Source organism: Mustela lutreola, chromosome 13 (genome assembly GCF_030435805.1).
Source record: "Mustela lutreola isolate mMusLut2 chromosome 13, mMusLut2.pri, whole genome shotgun sequence".
Classification (NCBI taxonomy): Eukaryota; Metazoa; Chordata; class Mammalia; order Carnivora; family Mustelidae; genus Mustela; species Mustela lutreola.
Genome location: NC_081302.1, coordinates 60,261,145 through 60,275,000, shown reverse-complemented (window position 1 = coordinate 60,275,000; position 13,856 = coordinate 60,261,145). Strand labels below are relative to the sequence as shown.

The 13,856-nt window shown below is 44.9% G+C and overlaps 1 long non-coding RNA gene across 1 annotated transcript; it reads left to right on the top strand.

Moving 5' to 3' along the window:
- Nucleotides 1-3,987: 3,987 nt before the first annotated feature.
- Nucleotides 3,988-7,723, top strand: LOC131813848 (uncharacterized). The gene is made up of 3 exons (XR_009346999.1): nt 3,988-4,326; nt 4,878-5,068; nt 7,157-7,723. It is a non-coding gene; the product is annotated as an uncharacterized LOC131813848 (long non-coding RNA).
- Nucleotides 7,724-13,856: the final 6,133 nt, after the last annotated feature.

Below are 13,856 nucleotides of genomic sequence, written 5' to 3'. Positions count from 1 at the left end.
CTCATTAATACAGGTGAGTTTGGCTATCTTTGGCCAATCCCTTTGTGACCTTCATTAATTTCCAGTCTGGGTGGAATATTTGAACAGGGTGGACCCAGGCAACTCTTCCAGAGTGGACAGAGCCCAGTAAGGAGCCTCTCACACAGCCATTCTTTAATGGCTGCACTTTTGTCCTTGTGTCTGTTATAGTTGCCTATCTCTAAATGTGGGCGTTAGAAAGAGAGCACGCCGGGGTGGGGGTGCGGGGGAGAAGAAGAGGGAAAGAGAATTCTAAGCTGACTCCCCACTGGGCGTGGAGCCCTCTGCCAAGCCATTCAGGGCTCCATCTCACAACCCTGAGATCATGACCTGAGCCCAAGTCAAGAGTCGCGTGCTTGACTGACTGACTGAGCCAGGGGGGCCTCCAAACAACTCTCACTAACCACTTTTTGTTAGGCAGCTCATTTACATTATCTGCGGTTCCTACAAGTGTCCTGAAGGGTGGTCAACTGTTCGTTCATTATGTTAAAGAACGACACTAAAGCTTAGAAAGGTGAGGCCAGCAGGGCTGGAATTTCAGCTGGGAAACTACAGAGCTGGGCTCCACCCACCTTGGAAGTTCACATTTTGTAGCCTCCAGTCCCTCATGAAAATCCGTATGCAGCCTTCCTTCTCCGTGCCCTTAGGGCCTATAGGCTGGCTAATCTCAGGAGCTGCTCCTGAGATTAGCCAAATTGTTTCTTAACACAAACAGCAGCTATTTCCTGTAAGGTAGCTTCTTGGTGAAGAGATTTGGAAACTCCTGCGGGAAGGGACACGTCCCAGCAGAGCACAAGCCCTCCAGATGGCCACGTGAGAAAGCAGCTCTGAGTGCTCCCTCAGAGACGGCCAAGGGAGCCTTGACTCACCAGAAGGGAGTCTTAAGAATAGTCTCCATTTTTGCCTTGCAACTCTCCTCCTCCCCACCCGCCCCTACATTATTTAGTTTAATCCCTATTTTCCGCACAGTCCTCGAGAGGCATCAAGGCCACACAGCTCCTAAAGAGCAGGGCCACTCAGGCTCAGGTGTTCTGAGTGTGATGTCCCTAGACATCATGCAAACGGTTTACACAGTCAAAAGGAAAGAGCGTGGGCTTTGGAGTCAGAACAGAGTTCAGCCTTGGCTCCACCAGGTGTGAGCTGTGTGGCCTCAGGCTTGTTAGTACACCTCTCTGAGCCCGAGATGCCTCATCTATAAAGTGAGCAGGAAGATCACTCGAGAAGTGCAGAGAAGGGCCCAATGCAAAGCCCAGGGGACAGTAATATGCTGAGTCAGTGATAATCATTCTTTTTAGGACCTTCACGACCTCTTGATATTTTTGAGTTCCCAAAAGGTGTAACCATACGGAAGAAATAGCAAATCTTATTTGCTGACTTCAGCCCCAGCCTTAGGGAGGTCTGTAAACTCGGCCACGTTACTTACACGCTTAGCCTTTAAGTTCCTCACTTTAAAACCAGACTGTTGTGCGAGGATCAGTGAGCTGATGCACGTGAGAGTGCCATGTCACGTGGGAAAGCCTGCCTCGATGTGCAGCTGTGGGGGATATTTGGAAGTGCGGGGTCAGTCTGGAGCCTATAGCAGTTCACAGCTCCAACACTATTGATCAGAGTACTAATCACAGGTTCTAGAAAGCGCATGGCAGAATCTTGCTGGAGCTGTAAAGAAACTTTGCCTTGGGTGCCTTGGCTCAGTGGGTTAAAGCCTCTGCCTTCAGTTCAGGTTATGTTGCCAGAGTCCTGGGATCGAGTCCCACATCAGGCTCTCTGCTCAGCAGGGAGCCTGCTTCCTCCTCTCTCTCTGCCTGCCTCTCTGCCTACTTGTGATCTCTGTCTGTCAAATAAATAAATAAAATCTTAAAAAAAAAAGAAATTTCGCCTTAAATTCTACGTCTAGTCATGTGTATATATGAATAGACATGTAAATTTTCTAGGTGAGTATAATAATACGTTCTATGATGATATCAGTCTAATTATACATCACATAGTAAATCCAGCAAGAGGCTTGTTCTTTTGTTTTGAAGCCCTTTCGAGCACTGCCCTCAGGCCCGTCTGGGAGTAAGTCCTGCTGTCTATGCTGATTGACAAAAATAAACCATGACACTGTAAGCTGGTTCACCAGACACCCAGATGGAGCCCCAAGGTCACAGCTAGCCCCGAAGGCAGCATGCCCCTGAACAGGAGACCTCCAATCGCCATGATTGGTAGGAACGCATTCACAAACATGAGCTCCCTCTGAGATAAATGGAAGACAAATATGAAAAAGCCATTTGCAAATTTCCCCAGACAAATCAGGTCAGGAATAGGCCCCGCAGAGCAGAAAGCACCTTTGAGGTTGTTGGCAGCTGCTGGTGGCAACCGTCTCTGATGGGTGGTCTGGCAGCCCAGCTCCACCTGGAGGGGAGCCTTGCGGAGCCTGTTCCCTCCGAAGGATGCCTTCGCCCTTCCACCCGCTTCCATCAGCTAACACAGCATTCTTACTGGTCATCTGTTTGCCTCACATTCTCCATCGTGTTTTACTAGAGGATTCTCTTCGCACCATACTTTGCCAGTATGGCCTGGCATACAGAACAGTTTCACCCGAGATAAGTCAATATAGTGTTTTAGAATGCAAATAAATGCAAGAGGGGAAAACCCAGATTGTTTTACCGAGCCACTGGCCGAGTGGATATAGTTAGCAGCTATCGGGTCCTTGAAAAATGAAAATTAATTAAATTCAATTGGACGAATGACAGTAATCACTTCAAATAGGATAATGCGATAAATAACCCCTTACATAAAGAAAGGAATCATTTCAGTGCTACAGATACCTTATTTCAAGGAAGGCTGAAATGAGTTTTTGATGCAAATGGCGTTCATGAAAGTAAAGTGCTGCACTGAAGACCCGTTGGGTGAGACTCCCTCTTCTGGACACTGGGCTTGTTCTCACATCCCAGCCAGCTGGGGTGTTTGGGTCCCCAGAGGTTTATACTTCTCTGAGTAGTCAGTTCCTGTTGCGGCAGTAACAAATTACTATAAACCTATTACCCACACCGATTTTTGCTCTCTTTTGCTTCTGAGATCAGAAGTCCTGATTACGAGCCTCACTGGGCTAAAATCAAGGCAAAGCTGTGCTCCTTTTGGAAACCTTGGGGGAAAATCGTTTCCTGGTGTCTTCCAGCTTCTAGAAGCCATCTACATTTCTGGTTCCTGTCCCCCCTTCCCCCCTCCGTTTCCAAAGCCAGCAACCTAACAGCTTCAAATCTCTCACTAACTCTGACCCCTGCTTCCAGTTTAGACCACGCACATCGAGGGTACACGTATCTGCTCAAACCCACAGGAAGCCCAACAGTAGGAGCAAACCCGAGGATAAAGCACAGACCGTACGTGATTATGACGTCGTGCCAGTGTAGCTTCATCAATGGTCACAAACGTACCAGCCTGGGGCAAGGTGTGGTAGTGGGGGAAGCTATGCATATCTGAGCTAAGGGAATAAATGGGAAATCTCTGTACATTCTGCTCAATTTTGCTGTGAACCTAAAGCTGCTTTAAATAAATAAAAATAAGTGAATTAAGTCTTGTAAGGAAAAAATTATCTGAGCAATGTTCCTGTAAGGGTTTATTTGCATTTAACTGTTAGCTCCTTGGGAGAGGAGACCTGACAATTCGACTTTCTATCCCGGGAGCAGCACTAATGCCTGCCCGGGGTGGGAGCTAAACCCATGAATAAGGACCAGAGGGTGAGCCGGTGGTCCTGAAGTTTCGCCCCGCCCCCGCACCCCCCTCAGTGACAGTGAATCTTTTCGCAATGTGATCCCCAAGCAGTGCTGGAGCCGCGAGCGGCCAGCAGAGGGCACTGTGCAGACGTGGTAGCCCAGGTCTTGCCGGGCCTACTCCCATCCCCCAACACCTTACTCCACCACACCCCGCCCCCCTCGCCCCGCCCCGCCCCGCCGCCCACACAGACCTAGCAATGCCCAGAGCAGGTGCTCAGCGTGAAGCCAGGGATGGAGAAATGTCTTTTTGAACTCAACTGGTTTCCTTCTCTTGAGACAAAGTAACACAGATACTATTTTTCGGAAAGCAGTGGAGAATGAGGTTTGCCTCTTGCAAATTACTAATTGTGGTTTTCTTGCTCTGACTTAAAATGTCCTTCCGCTACAGCAGATGTCAGGAGGCAGGGGGGAAACGTGAGCATGGGCAATCCCGGATCTCTTATTAGAGGCATAGGTTTTGTTTCTTCTGAGGCTCCTTTTTGTTTTCTGTGTGCTGGAAATCAAAGGCTTTCTCTGAGGGGTCTGTTCTGAAGACTAAAGATAGTGTGCAGAAAAGGTAAGTCCACGATCTTATGCCCTTTGCATTCATTTTGGTCTTACACTCTTTACACCCTTTACACTCTTACAAGTTATTGAAGACTCAAAAAGCTTTGTTTATGCAGATTCTATCAATCAATATTTACCACATTAATAACTAAAATTTACTTTTCAATTAAAATTCTCATTAAAATATTCATTGCATTAGGAAATAAGCCCACCACACACTTTAAAAACATGTTTAAAAAAATAAATTTTACAAACCATGTTTTTATGAAAAAAGCTGTATTTCAAAATAAAAAAAAGCCTAGACGAGTGACATTGTTTCCCATTTTTGCAAATCTCTTTAATATCTGACATTTACTTATATGTCCTCATTCAGACTGTTGTGGTATCACACTCACACCTCATGTAGCTTCTAGAAAGCTCTTCCGTACAATCATGAAAGAACGAGAGTGAAAAATGCAAATAACATCTTAGTGTTCTATGAAAATCCTTTTGATCTCAAACTCAGTAAGTGGTAGTGATTACATTGTTATCTGAGTGAGTTCTTTCCAAATTTCTGGGCAGCCACACCAGCCTGTAACATGGGATGCTCCAGGAGGTGACTTGGTCCTTGGAGAAAGGATCTGACAAGAGGCTACGAGGCTTATCACTCAGCATGCAAAGAACCCAACAAGAGCTGGACTAATCCATGAGATGAGTCACATGTTGGCCCGTTGGACAAGCCTGAGCTCACCGGCCTTCTAATGCATGCCAAGGTGATTATCTGTCTTAAACATACAAAATCAAGAAGTCCCTGAGTGCACCTGGTTAACCAAACCCTTTATTTCAAATTTACATAAAGTCTCTCTTGCAGTGACTTCCAAACTGTTTCGTTTCCTTCCTGCTTTTGATGATGAGACGCATTAACTGTGTTTCCATCTCCTCCCCAGCAGGCATCCAAGCCTGATGAGTCCCTATTAACAAACTGCTGCTTCCTGCAGAGACCTATGAGACTTCCCTGGGCCTTAATTTCCCCACATCTGTCCAGGTTGGCACAGGGCTTCCCCCGTTGTCTTCGGGGTGGGGGGTGCTACCAGCCAGCAGGGCCAGAGCTGCGACAGTGTCCATGGGTCTCTGTCAGATTCCTTCTTCCTCCCCTTCCACTCTCCTCCTCCTCAGCCACTCCCTCCTGGCCATCCATTTCAGAGCCCCCTCTTCTTGAACCTTTAGAGGCTCAGCCCTCTTTGTGGACTTCATTTCTCCGGAGTTTCCTCTGTCTGCCCTACCCGAATCCTTCATACCCCGACTGCTTGCTCCCCATCCATCTAGACCCTGCTTTCCTCCTCTCTCCTTCATGCATTGCACATTGCAGCTTCCCATGCCAGGGCCATGCTGGATTCTCAGCACATGATTCAGAAACAATCTACAAAGTCAGTGGCATTTGGACTCACTTTCCTGATGAGAAAAATAAGGCAGAGAAGAAGCTTGCCCAGGTTCCTATAGCCAGTTACTGCTGGGACCAGGGAGTCACCTTGTGGCTGCCCAGCTTTCCATCACATCACTGATGTCTCTTCTAAGAAGCTTCTTCATTTGACGCGGTCCATGTTCACTCTCTTTCCCATGCACCACCTTTGCTAGGTCTCTGCACACACACCCTCTATGAGGTGCCTTCTGGACACATCTTCAAGAGACTACAAATTCACCAGGTACCAGTGATGCACCAGGGACCGCTCTCATCCCCAGGGAAAGGGAAGTGAGAAAGCGTTGTCTCATGGAGCTGTCACTCTCTCCTTTCTGCACTGACAGTAGGTCTCGGTCAGGATCCTTTGCTTCTGCCTTTAGCCCAGAAACACTTTCATCTTAGGCACAAAGTTTAGCAAACCCCTCCCAGGCTTTCTTCTTGCAAAGGTCACTCTGCATGCAGTGCATATTTAGTTCCCACCCTTTAAGGGTGGTTGGCTATCCTTCAACCACTTTGCTTTTCCTCACTCCTACCCTCTGTACCACTTCGGGGCACAAGCTGCCACAGTGGGGATGGCTATAGGAGCTGCAGGGTGATGGCACCCTAGAGTCCACTGAGATGCCCTCGCCCGTGAGGCCAAGGACAGGCCAGAGGCCCCCCCGAGGACTAGTCCTGAGTAAGGATGAGCCACGTTAGGGAAGCCGAAACCAAGATTAGGTGCCTCATTCATTCCCAGTCATTCACTCAAAATCTGTTTTGAGTGGCTTCTTTGCTTCTGGGGCTCTTCTTGGCATGGGCCGCAGCCCTGAATGAAACCAATGAACTTGCCCTAGTGGAGTCAGCAATATATTGGGAAAGACAAGCCACACACAAATAAATGTGTATGGTAACATCACGTGGTGATAAGTATTGGAAAGAGGAATCAAGCAGTGTCGGGGATGGGCCTGATGGAAGGGAGGAGTAGGTGCCATTTTAGATCGAATAGTCAGAGAAGAGCCTTCTGGGAGGGGCAGCATTTAAGTGAAGTAATAAATGAAGTAAGAGAATGGTCCAAGCCAATACCTGAGGGACAGATTTCCAGACAGAGGAAACAGCTTTGCAAAGGCCCTAAGGTGGGCGTGTGCTTGTGGGTTTTGAGTAGAAGCAGGAAGCCAGCATTGGTGGAGGGAGTGAGAGAGGAAGAGTGTAAGGGGTGAGGTGGAGACAGCCGGAGCTTCAGTCATGAGGGAGCTCACAGGCCATGATAAGCTGTTGGGATTCGAACCCAGGACTTCTGATTCCAGATATAGAGCTCTCTACGTTGTACCACACTGCTTCTTGAAGAGTTTTCCTAAGAGATAGACCGGGTTGAAGGTCAGCAAAAGTGATCATTTGGACTGTCTTGATGTTTGCTTTCCTTCAGGTCGCTGGCAAGCCAACCAACAACCAGAGGGAAGGTCATGTACAAGATCATGAATACAAAGGACAAACGTCCTGACATCTCCCTTATTCTTCCCGTAGAGTTTCCCCAGGTTCTGAGTTCACAAAGCCCATGAGGAGAGAGGAGTCTGCCGTAAGGAGAGCCCAGGACCGCTGGGCCAAGGAGGAGCAGTTCGCCTCAGATGTATTGCTGCATCTGCAGAAAGAACTGTGTCACCCTCGAAATTTATGCTGAGGCCCTAATCCCCAGTGGGACTATATTTGGAGATGGGGCCTTTGGGGAGGGGATTAAGGTCATAAGGGTAGGGCCCTAATCTGATAGGACTGGTATCCTCACAAGAAGAAGAAGAGGCACCAGAGAGAGTTCTCTGTCTCTGTCTATCTTTCTGTTTGTGTGTACAGAGGAAAGGCCATTGCAGGGCACAGGGAGGCAGTAGTTCTCTGCAAGTCTGGAAGAGAGGCCTCCTCAGTAACCAACCCCAAAGGCACCTTGATCTTGGACTTCTAGCCTCCAAAACTGTGAAAAAATAAATGTCTACGTTTGAGGCTACACAGTCTGTAGTATTTTGTTATGGGAGTCTGAGAAGACTAACGTACACCCTGTTTTCTTTCGCATCACTGGACCTCAAGCAAGCCAGGCCACGGCCTACCTCACCATCAGATTCGAGAGGGGCATTCCCTCTGATTCCCAGGAAAGGCAGTTTTGCTTGCAGAAGGGCTGAGGAGGGGATAATTCGGAATCCAAGATGCCCTAACTTGTTTCTGGTTTTGTATCTTCATCTGTAAAATGGAGATGATCCTACCAATGCTGTGGGGGAAATCATAGGTACAAAATTCAACTGAATAAATAGTTGCTGACATTATTCATGCAAAGTGTTGTATTGGCAAGAATATAAGGATACACATGTGCGATCTATTATAGGAAATTTTTCTCAGTAATAATGTATGTGTAGAAAATAGTTGTGAAAGCATTTTGGGAGTGTCAGATTTTTAGATGAGGAGGGCTTTTTTCCTATAAAGTTAATAATCTTGTTATTTGTTGAATGTAAATGCACTGATTTTTGTAATCATTACTGCCTTCTAAGTATTGTCTCTTAAAGTGGTAAAATATTTACAAGACTCTAATACATTTGTGAATTTAATTAAACATTTAGAAGTATTGAAATAGGATTGCAATGTTTAAGTATTAAGAAAAAAATACCTTAGCATATATATTACTTATTATACTTATATATTTGTTATACCTTATTATATATTATTATATTTATATATTTTGATTTATTAGTTATGTACATAGTCTAGGACTATTTGGGAGGCTGTTGATTATTTGATGTCCAAGGCAATGCTAATAAGCTTAATAAATGTATATATAAGATTACAGCACTATGCACTGCCCCAAGGTAACAAAACAATGGGAAGAAGTTGGGGGGGGCTGTTAACAGTGTGGAGTAGGGGGTGTGCAGAGAGACCCCGAAGCAGCTGCCAGACATCTGAGAGATAATGACAGAGGGAAGGATAGAGGGAGCCTTGCTGTAGCCAAAGAAAATAAATCCTCTTGGGCACTTTCGTGAAGGGATGTAATAACGATTCTAATTGCTTAATTACTCCTGCCGGTGTTTATGTGAGTGTGCCTTCCCTGCTGGAGCCGGACTACACAAGCCCCTGACTCCACATAGGTTACAGGAATGAATGTGCATGGGAAATGCACGGAATTATTCAAATGAAGCAGTTTTCTCTGGAGTATTATCCAAATAGCCCAAAGGCTTCCCTTCTGGGAAGTACAAATCGACTAAACTTAAGATGTCTGCAAAGTGACTTGTCCAAGTCCAAGTTGTCCAAAGTAACCTGCAGATGGAGGATGGTGGTGTTTAGGGGAGAACATCTCAGGGAGGCCTACCCTATATGAGTACTTTGCTAGGTGCTTTTACATACATTGTCCTATGTCATCTTCACAGCCCCCCGAGACAGAGCTCAATATTTTCAGGCTTACCGACTAGCAAATAAAAGCTTCGAGGGAGTGCCTTCCGTGCCTGAGGACTCCCGACCGAGAGTTCAGACACAGGCTCCCAGGCTGCGAGCCCCCAGCCTCCCTGTTGCTCCAAACTGCTTCCCCAAACCACAGCCTTGAGTCTTGTTTGTGACCCACAACCTCGTCCCCACCATGCTGTGGGGGCTGCATTTCTTGCGGCCTTGTGGCAAAATGGAACAAACCACCACAAAGGTTAGGTAAAACCCCTAACCTTCAGTTTAAGCTTGTGAATGTCAACCCTCCCCTAAAGAACAGGCGGTCAGGACTGAGTTCAACCAGGTTTTGGGTTATTTTTGATTTCTAGCACACATCTCTGATCGTCTAACCTTTATCTTTTGAGATTCTGGCTTTGTTCCCATATTTCTGGAAGTAACAAAGTATATTTACGTAAGAAACTGTTTATAGATGTCTACATTTGAGAGGTGAAGGAGACCCAGACTTGCTTTGATTTACGATGAATTTGGTTCCATGACCTCACTTCTTACGCAGAGGACAAAAGTTCTTTTTTCTGACAGGATCTGGGGGACCCGCCTAGAGCAGGTCCAGGAGGCTTGCTTCTCCCTCATCACAAGGGCCAGCACCGTCTTCTGGATTCCCTTCTGCCCAGAGCTGCATTACGCCCAGCATAATCACTGCGTTCTTTTAAGTAGGAACTTGAGTATGTGTTTTCAGAACCCTCAAAATAACAAAATTCAACTATGAAGAATTAATTAGAGACCGACTAATAATTAATTAAAAGTAAATAATTAATAAAAGATCAGCTTACACAAAGCATCTAGTAGTTCATGACAACTTGCATTTCTGCAGGGTTTTATAGATTCCGAGAGGACTGACATGCGCTTTCATATTTTATTTTGTCCTCACCACTACTTTGCGAGATGGGGCAAGTATGTCACTTCCATGTTACAGATGAGAAAACTAAGGCAAAGACATCAAAGTCCTTTGCCCAAGGTCACGTGGATGGAAAGTATCAGAACTGAGGCTGGGTCTCAGCTCATTTGACTCAGTGTTACAACACTTTATCCTTTATAAGCATGTTTCTTCTTCAGATTTGTATTTTCCTTTGACGTAGAACTTACAGACTCAGGAGCTACTTTGGCATATATTCAAATCTGAAATGGAGAACCATTTCTAAAAAAATGATTCAACTTTTCCCAAAGAGGGCAGTTGGGGGTCGGCAACATTCTGAAAAGAGTATCTGAATTTATACACCATGAGGAGCATTAGCAAAGCTTTTAAAAAACACAGTTAATCAAGCATGACTACAAATACATTCAATAAAAATTTCCAGGTGTGGGTTAGTTTATTTGTTTGTTTATTTTAAAAGCTGAAGCGTTGATTTCAGCCCAAACTAAAAAGCACAAGTTTAAATGTGGATATTAGGCAATCTGAGAAATGGTGAGGAGAGTCACTGATTTGCAAAGTGAGTGGCTCCTGTGCTCAAAGGCTTACACCATTTCATGGGGGTGTCTGGGTGGCTCAGTGGATTAAGGTCTGTGAACTCAGACACTTGGGTCATGATTCCGGGGTTCTGGGATCGAGTCCTGTATTAGGCTCCTTGCTGGGGGCGGGGGGTACGGTAGTCTGCTTCTCCGTCTCCCTCTGCAACCACCCCCACCCCCCCACCCCGGCTCACACACTCTTTCTCAAATAAATAAATAAAATCTTAAAAAAAAAAGAAAGAAAGAAAACCTAAAAAAAAGAAGATTCTAATTCTTAGAGTAGGGAGTAAGAACAGAAGTAACAGTTTTATTCTTCCTTAATTCAAACATTTTTGTTTGTTTGAAGGATCTTGTGAATAAAGAAAGCATCATCTTCATTTTAAGAAAATTAATTTACAGAAGACTTGAAGCACCTATCCCACAAGGCTAATAGGAAATTCCATCTTGGCCGTTATACGGGTTCCCCAACTTGATAGTTATACAAGAGTTTGTTTTTCCCTGACTTGAGGGTTATGCAAAGGTCCTGATGTTCTACATGAGCCAACACAAGCTGTAGTAGCTTCCTTCCATGTCCCACAGGCCCTGCTATGTCTGTCCCACGCTTGGCATGCAAGGATCTTTGGGGACAAGGAAGCAGTGGGAAGGACCATGGGTCCCTGGGCTTAGAATTTTCAAGCAGCTGAAACTTCTGAGACCTTTCCAACTCCCCATGTAAATTAACCTCCGTTCCTGTCTATGTATCTTTGAAATTCACACTAACTTTTTTTTCCATTTGTTTATTTTCAGCATAACAGTATCATTATTTTTTCACCACACCCAGTGCTCCATGCAATCCGTGCCCTCTATAATACCCACCACCTGGTACCCCGACCTCCCACCCCCGCCCCCGCCACTTCAAACCCCTCAGATTGTTTCTCAGAGTCCATAGTCTCTCATGATTCACCACTTTTTAACAAGTTCTCTATTGTTAAAACTCTCCTTGCGGCTTTTATTAGCCATAAGTAGCTGTCCCTATCTACTTGGGGACAAAAATATCTTAGAGGAAGGATCTCCTATCACCATATTCTCTGGATTACCCCCTCCCACCTACCTCCATTCTCTCCCCTTTTCCAGAAAGAAAAATGAAAGCTCTGTAGAAAGCCATCTCCCTTGTCCATCTCTCCTCGTAAACCTGTTTTTGGTCAGTTTGACAACATTTTTGTTGCAGAATAAATTGTAAGTCATCTTAATTAAATCCAACGCAGAGAACTGGTCATTCAAAATAGTTACAAAACTTAATGGCATTTGCTTCTTAGGTCCCCACTGAAAACACAGAGTTGCAGTATCATAATTCCTCTAAAGCTGACACAACAAACACCCTTTCTCCCAGTTGAACAATTTGTGTACTTGCTTGAGGGGCTATCTAATCTTTCAAACAAAAAGAACTGTATCTAAAACTTTGGGACACTCTTGGCTTTCACTGTGGTAAATAAAGAAATCCATTTTGTTTTCTTCCTCAAGGACAACATTCTTTACTAGATGAGATGCTTCACCCTGACTGGAGAAAGGGAAAGTCTTGGAAAAAGGAAAAATAAGTCATTAAGCATGTATTTTCTCACACACCCACATACACACATACGCAGGCACCATAAGTTTAAAGACACAATGACTCACAACCCCTCCATTACTGTTGATTCCAAGGATGTCGGTTGCTCTCAGGTACCCCAGCTTTACCTGGGCCTCCCCTTGGAGAGTTGTTCAGATTTCTAATCACCTTTTGAAAATCCTTATGACTTTACAATATAAACTCCTATTTTAGCTTTTGTCTTTCTTCTAACCCATCATTCCTTCACACTCCTGAGCTGCTGGGGCTGGGTGAGTCTCCCTCAGAGGCCCAAGTCCAAGTCTAGCCATTTCCTGCTTTCCTTTCTCCTGTCTGTGTTCAGTGCCCATTTCTGGCAACCTTTCTTTTCTGTCTCATTTCTTTGAAAACGAACAAACAAAACCCACAGAATCCATTTGACTTTTAAAGTTTAATTTAAACAATTTTTATTTCAACAATACATATTTACAAGGTAGATGGCTGAAAAGTTTTTAACAGGAAAAGAGAAATCTCCACCCTATTGTTCTACCCCTAACTCTCCAGAGGCCATCCTGTCTCTCCTTTTCATTGTTTCTTCTGGACTACAGCTCCTGTTGCTAAATAACATTGTTCTACAGCTTTTGTCATTCCCTAGCTTTAGTTATTATGCATTTTCTGTGACAGAAGATGGAGATCTAGACATCTTACACCTCTCCCCCGCATACATACCGTCTCATTTCTTAAAAAAGTTGCATCACAGTATTTTGTTATTTACATTATTCTCTGTGTGCACATTATTTACAGCTGAGCCACATAGTGTACTACGATTAAATTTCTGTTCTTAAACAACTGTTTCTTTCTGCGAGCATTCAAGGATCAGTGTCTTTTCCCTTGTTTATTTTTTTATGTATTTTCACTAGTTCATCCCAAGTTCTTCAAGAAAAATATAAATCACTCCAATGTGTGCAAATCAATTAGTTTCTTTTTTCTTTTCTGCTATCACCAACATCTTATTTTCTTCACCTTTCTCCTGTGTTGGATTCTTTGTTTCCTAGATCCCATGTTTTCCCCTATCTTGGCTTAATCATTTATTTTGGAGGAACACATCCTCCAGCGGGTTTCTGATAAAAAGTGCAAGGGTGATAAAGAGTGTTGAGACCTTCTGTACTAAAAATGTCTATCTACCCTCTCATTTATTTGTAGGTGTTTTTCATGTTTGGGCCTTTGTGCCCCATGCCCCCACCCCCTGGCCTTGCTGGTCCCCAAGTGCAGTGGTCATTGACTATTCATAATTAAGAGTGAGGCTCTAACAGGCTGACTAGGTGCTCTCTGAATGTGAGGGATTATTTGCAGTGTGGGCTTCCCTGTCAGGTAGGTAATAAGGGAGGTTCTGGCTTTTTTGTTAGGAAATCCTCAATGGTCAGTTAGTCTTTTTCTTGGGTTGGACAGTTTCCCCACAGTGGAATCCTATACGCACCTGTTTTGATGGGATATGAGTCTGTCAGCATTCTGATAGCCCCCCCGGGACTCCTGTTTACTATGAAGACATTTCCTTTCTCCCTAGCTTGAGACCACCACCTCCCTCCCACACTCTACCTGAGGTCAGTAACTCCAAAGAGAGTATCTTGTGAAAATGAGAAGGGGTAGGTGC